This window comes from Pimephales promelas, chromosome 16 (genome assembly GCF_988280905.1).
Source record: "Pimephales promelas chromosome 16, fPimPro1.hap1.1, whole genome shotgun sequence".
Classification (NCBI taxonomy): Eukaryota; Metazoa; Chordata; class Actinopteri; order Cypriniformes; family Leuciscidae; genus Pimephales; species Pimephales promelas.
In genome coordinates, this window is record NC_142784.1 from 1,299,870 (window position 1) to 1,305,888 (window position 6,019).

A 6,019-nucleotide genomic window follows, 5' to 3' on the forward strand; every position below is an offset into this window, starting at 1 on the left:
CGGCTCCGCCCACCCCTCCCAAGCTGCCGGCTCCGCCCACCCCTCCCGAGCTGCCGGCTCCGCCCACCCCTACCGAGCTGCCGGCTCCGCCCACCCCTCCCGAGCTGCCGGCTTCGCCCTCCCCTCCCGAGCTGCCGGCTCCGCCCTGGACTCCCGAGCTGCCAGCTCCGCCCTACCCTCCCGAGCTGCCGGCTACGACCTGAAACCCTGAGCTGCCGGCTCCGCCCTGCCCTCCCGAGCTGCCGGCCCCGCCCTGGACTCCCGAGCTGCTGGCCCCGTCCTGGACTCCCGAGCTGCCGGCTCCGACCTGAAACCCTGAGCTGCCGGCTCCGCCCTGCCCTCCCGAACTGCCGGCTCCGCCCTGAAACCCTAAGCTGCAGGCTCCGCCCTGGACTCCCGAGCTGCCGGCTCCGCCCTCCCCTCCCGAGCTGCCGGCTCCGACCTGAAACCCTGAGCTGCCGGCTCCGCCCTCCCCTCCCGAGCTGCCGGCTCCGCCCTCCCCTCCCGAGCTGCCGGCTCCGACCTGAAACCCTGAGCTGCCGGCTCCGCCCTCCCCTCCCGAGCTGCCGGCTCCGCCCTGCCCTCCCGAGCTGCCGGCTACGACCTGAAACCCTGAGCTGCCGGCTCCGCCCTGCCCTCCCGAACTGCCGGCTCCACCCTGAAACCCTAAGCTGCAGGCTCCGCCCTGGACTCCCGAGCTGCCGGCTCCGCCCTCCCCTCCCGAGCTGCCGGCTCCGCCCTGGACTCCCGAGCTGCCGGCTCCGCCCTCCCCTCCCGAGCTGCCGGCTCCGCCCTGCCCTCCCGAGCTGCCGGCTCCGCCCTCCCCTCCCGAGCTGCCGGCTCCGCCCTCCCCTCCCGAGCTGCCGGCTCCGCCCTCCCCTCCCGAGCTGCCGGCTCCGCCCTGCCCTCCCGAGCTGCCGGCTCCGCCCTCCCCTCCCGAGCTGCCGGCTCCGCCCTGCCCTCCCGAGCTGCCGGCTCCGCCCTCCCCTCCCGAGCTGCCGGCTCCGCCCTCCCCTCCCGAGCTGCCGGCTCCGCCCTGCCCTCCCGAGCTGCCGGCTCCGCCCTCCCCTCCCGAGCTGCCGGCTCCGCCCTGCCCTCCCGAGCTGCCGGCTACGACCTGAAACCCTGAGCTGCCGGCTCCGCCCTGCCCTCCCGAGCTGCCGGCTCTGCCCTGCCCTCCCGCGCTGCCGGCTACGACCTGAAACCCTGAGCTGCCGGCTCCACCCTGGACTCCCGAGCTGCCGGCTCCGCCCTGCCCTCCCAAGCTGCCGGCTCCGCCCTGCCCTCCCGAGCTGCCGGCCCCGCCCTGGACTCCCGAGCTGCCGGCTCCGCCCTGCCCTCCCGAGCTGCCGGCTCCGACCTGAAACCCTGAGCTGCCGGCTCCGCCCTGCCCTCCCGAGCTGCCGGCCCCGCCCTGAAACCTTGAGCTGCCGGCTCCGCCCTGCCCTCCCGAGCTGCTGGCTCCGACCTGAAACCCCGAACTGCCGGTGTAGTCCATATAGTGTATGGAAGCTCTAGTGGTCAGGAGCATTTCCATTGTGTCGCGGCTTAATTCCGTTGTGTTGTACATTTTCTGTTGTGTTGTGGCTCATTTTCATTGTGTTGTGGAATCATTTTGTTGTGTTGTGAACTACTGGCCCACTGTAACTTAATACTAAATAGCACAAGACACTTAAAACTAGGGCTGAATGATTAATTGCATTTGAGATATGATGAATTGCGATTTTGTAACCGCAAAAGCTACGATTATACTGGTCACATGACACGTGAGAGAAAAGCAGTCAGCAAGATCAAGCATCAACTTGTCATGCTACCCATATAGGTCTGGCATTCAGGAAAGAACAGTTTATTTTTAATGTATGTGATGTGTTGTTTTATTCTCTTCATTCCAACAATCTGCAACAACTCTGGATCGATTCAGAGAATTTCAAGATTGGAGTGTGAACTTAGTTTTTAAACACAGATGCGTGATGACGCTGCACGTGCTTTAAACGACCGAAAATTCTGCTTGCTTCTAATTTCGCTCTCACACACACACACACACTTAACACGACACTGCTCGAACCTAACAAAACATAATATTTCATAAAGTGATATAGTCATGATAGTCATATGAGTCATAAAGTCACGATAGATCAGATCATGAGCTGCCTAAAGATTCCCATCCCAACTGTACAATGATTTATTGCTTGTCTTTGTCGACAAATACAGAAGGTAAAGAAGTTAAAAAGTAAAGTAATCACATATTAAATTTGCAATCGCAATATTGTTAAAAAAAAAACGCAATTAGATTTTCCATAATCGTTGAGCCCTACTTAAAACACAATCAATGATTTCTGCTGCTTGTTCAGTTTCATTAAAATGAGCAATTGCAATATTTGATTTCATTGAATTAAATTAAATTCAAATTGTAAAATGTAAGTTAATTAATGAAGTTTTTGAGTCGGGACAACATAAATAATTTTTGTTGACAACTGAAACTGGACAGTGGATTTCCCAACATGCTCCGCTTGAGATTGGATTGGGGTGCTAAACTCAAAACATCTACCAATTACATTCATCAAGCTTTGATCTTACAAAGCAAGGTGAATTTTCTATAGAAAACACCTTGTTAGTGTGAAGTTTTTACAATATACTGTACTGTATACCTGTAAAATTTAACAGGATTTGAGTTGAATCCAGGTATAGTTCAGTAGTAGTATTCACAGATCAATGTCATAATGCTATCATTGCAATTTTAAAATACTAATATCATTTTGTTCTTATATCAAAACACTTTTCCTGGCACCGAAGGAAACATGATACGAATGCTATATATAAGTATGAAAAGTATGTGTGCTTAGTGTAAACATTACACAATCATTTGTGCAGATACTTTTTGGTTGCGTTTACTTTTAATAAGGAAGAAACGTGCTCAGTGAACATAGCATCGGCACAATGAACACTACGTTGCCTTATCTTTGGAAAAATCTACAGTATCTAAGACTTTGGATATGTAATTCAATCTTCAAGCCTCTTTCTCTGCAATAACTTCATACATTTGTTTACTTTATTGAGAAATAAGTGATATTCCAATTTTCAAATGTGTGCAAGACTATGCATCTTGTGTTTTAAACCGACTACCTTTATAATGAACATGTTAGTTGATAGCGCTGGCACCACCGTGTTGGTTAGGCTGCATATAATAGCACTAATCCTTTGTTATTATTTCAGGCAAAGAATTGACTAGGGTCTTCATTCAGGTTTAATTTGCTTACTGAAAGTGCTTGCACAAACAGAAAATAAATGATAAATAAACTCCGATCAAAACTGTGTTGCTCCGTCTTTCTTTCGTTCTTAAAGGAAGTGCACGAATCTTAAGGGAATGCCAATTCTCAACCCTCTATGGTATGGTGTTGCCTCCAACATAGTATATTTTCAATTCATTTTTATAAAAATAGACGCCCATTTATTGGTCAAACCTATCTCAGGGGGGGAAGAACTCAAATACTTATCAATGAAAGTGCAAAAAAGTGGTCACATAGCTAGCTCCATATTTTACCCAATGAAAAGTGTATTTTTCACTAATTTGCATTCAGTTAAACACCTATACTGCCCTACAAAGCAAAAAGGCAGTAACTGCAGTTTTGGTAAAGCATTAATTATTACAATTTTCATGACATTCAAGGCATCCTTTGTTATGTGACGAAACATCTTATGTTAAATGCGTGTCGTTTTAGAGAAAAATGGTAGTCGTTTGTACAGTAACTGCAAAAAGCCCTAGCAAAAGTCATTTTTCTCAGTTCTGCACTCTGCGTAGTTACTGCCTTTTTGCTTTGTAGGGCAGTATATATTTGATGATTTTGTAATGCACTTATAAGAATAGTAACTCACATACTTCACTAAACAAAATTATAAACGCAACACTTTTGTTTTTGCCCCCATTTTTCTTGAGCTGAACTCCAAAATCTACGACTTTTTCTGCATAAAAGGCCTAGCCTAATTCTCTCAAATACTGTTCACAAATCTGTCTAAATCTGTTAGTGAGCACTTCTCCTTTGCCGAGATAATCCATCCACCTCAGAGGTGTGGCATATCAAGATGTTGATTAGACAGCATGTTTATTGCAGGTTGGCCACAATACAAGGCCACTCTAAAATGCGCAGTTTTATCACAGCACAATGCCACAGATGTCGCAATTTTTGAGGGAGCATGAAACTGGCATGCTGACTGCAGGAATGTCCACCAGAGCGGTGGTCCATGAATTGAATGTTCATTTCTCTACCATAAGCCGTCTTCAAAGGCGTTTGGCAGTAACCGGCCTGACAACCAGTCCAGGTTTAACCACACCACACCAGCCCAGGACATCCACATCAAGCATTTTCACCTCCACGATCATCTGAGACCACCTGGACAGCTGCTGCAACAATCGGTTTGTAGAGCGAAGGAGATGATGTGTTGCACTGTGTGAGGCAAATGGTGGTCACATCATACTGGCTGGTTTTCCAATTATGGCTTTTACACAGCCAGGTCCTAATTGTATAGGCAAAAAAAAACCTATATCATCTTTATCTAGCCATAAACCTTTAGAGTTTTTGAAGTCACAACTTGAACTTCCATTCAGTCAGACAGACAGCTTCTTGTAGAAGACATCTTGGAGAGGGGTCGATTCAGTGTGTTGCCACACTGAAAACATTTCCCTTAGAGTCTGTCACGTTCTTGATGATGCGACCTATCATCCATGAATTTCGGGCTACATTGGAATCAATAATCAGAATTGTGTTTCCAATCTTGAAATTTCTTTTCAGCCTGGACCATCTCTGAAGTTTCGCTTCTAGTGTAAATATAAAATATTCTCTGCAACCAACACCCAGAAATCCAAATCTCTCATGTCTATTCTGCAGTGGTGAACATGAATTAGCTGGCTGCCCACAGTACACAAAGAGTAGATAACCCCCAATCCCTTCATATTAGAACAACTGATTATCGTTTTACAAGAGGTGCATTAAGACAAGACTGTATCATACCGCTTAGACGAAGTAAATTTAGTCAGTCTGCCTTTTCTGTCAAAGCTGCACTGGAATGGATTAGTATTCCGACAACTTTAAGGGATTTAGACACATATGCTTTATTTAAGGTTAAATTGAAAAATTGGTTAATCAGTACTCAGATTTGTCAACATTAGAATCTCATGCTAGCTATCCTATTTTTATTTTGCTTGATAGTTTTTAATTGATCGAAACTGTTTAAATAGCTTTTTATGGTATTGTGTAATTGTTAAAGTTTCTATTATGTTTTTTTTTTCTTTAGGTTGACTTGTAACATCTTGTCCAGGGACTACGGATGAAAAATAGCTTTTGGCTAATTCTGGTACATTTACAGGAATGTTTATTAATGTACAATGTCCCTGTCAAACTAAATTAAAAAAAAAATAAATAAATAAATAACCTTTCTAAGAAACAATGGAGTCTGTTTTGGTCGTCTTAGACAAGATGGACACATGAATTAGCCTACTGATCAATAAACAAAGAACACTTTTTGAAACATGATTAAGATTGTTTTGTAGTTTTTTTTTTTCTAATGTCAGTATAAAAAAAGGTGTATAAAAGATACAGTGGCTCATTGTAAACAGAATTCAATTTGTCCAGTTAGGTAATTTTTGGATGTGTACAGTCTCGGTAAACAAGGAAGAACCATGTAGAATCTTGTTAAACATACCATATTGTTTACACATGGATAACAGTGTAAATAGAAACTAGATTCACTAAGTATTTACATCATTTAAATAGCAACTAATTATATTTAAACTAATTGAACATAGATAGCAATAGATTCTGTTTTTAGTGGTCTGTTCAACTCACTTTTGTGGAAATCTTTTGGCAGGCGAGTTTCTTAGTTTCAATTAAATATAGTTTTATTATTTACAGGTTAAAGCCACACTGTGGAACTCTTCAACCTTTATAATATATTACCAAAACCCATTGAGATGGTACATCGACTACAATAGGTTGAATGACGCGTCTGCCGTAGCCTAAAGGTG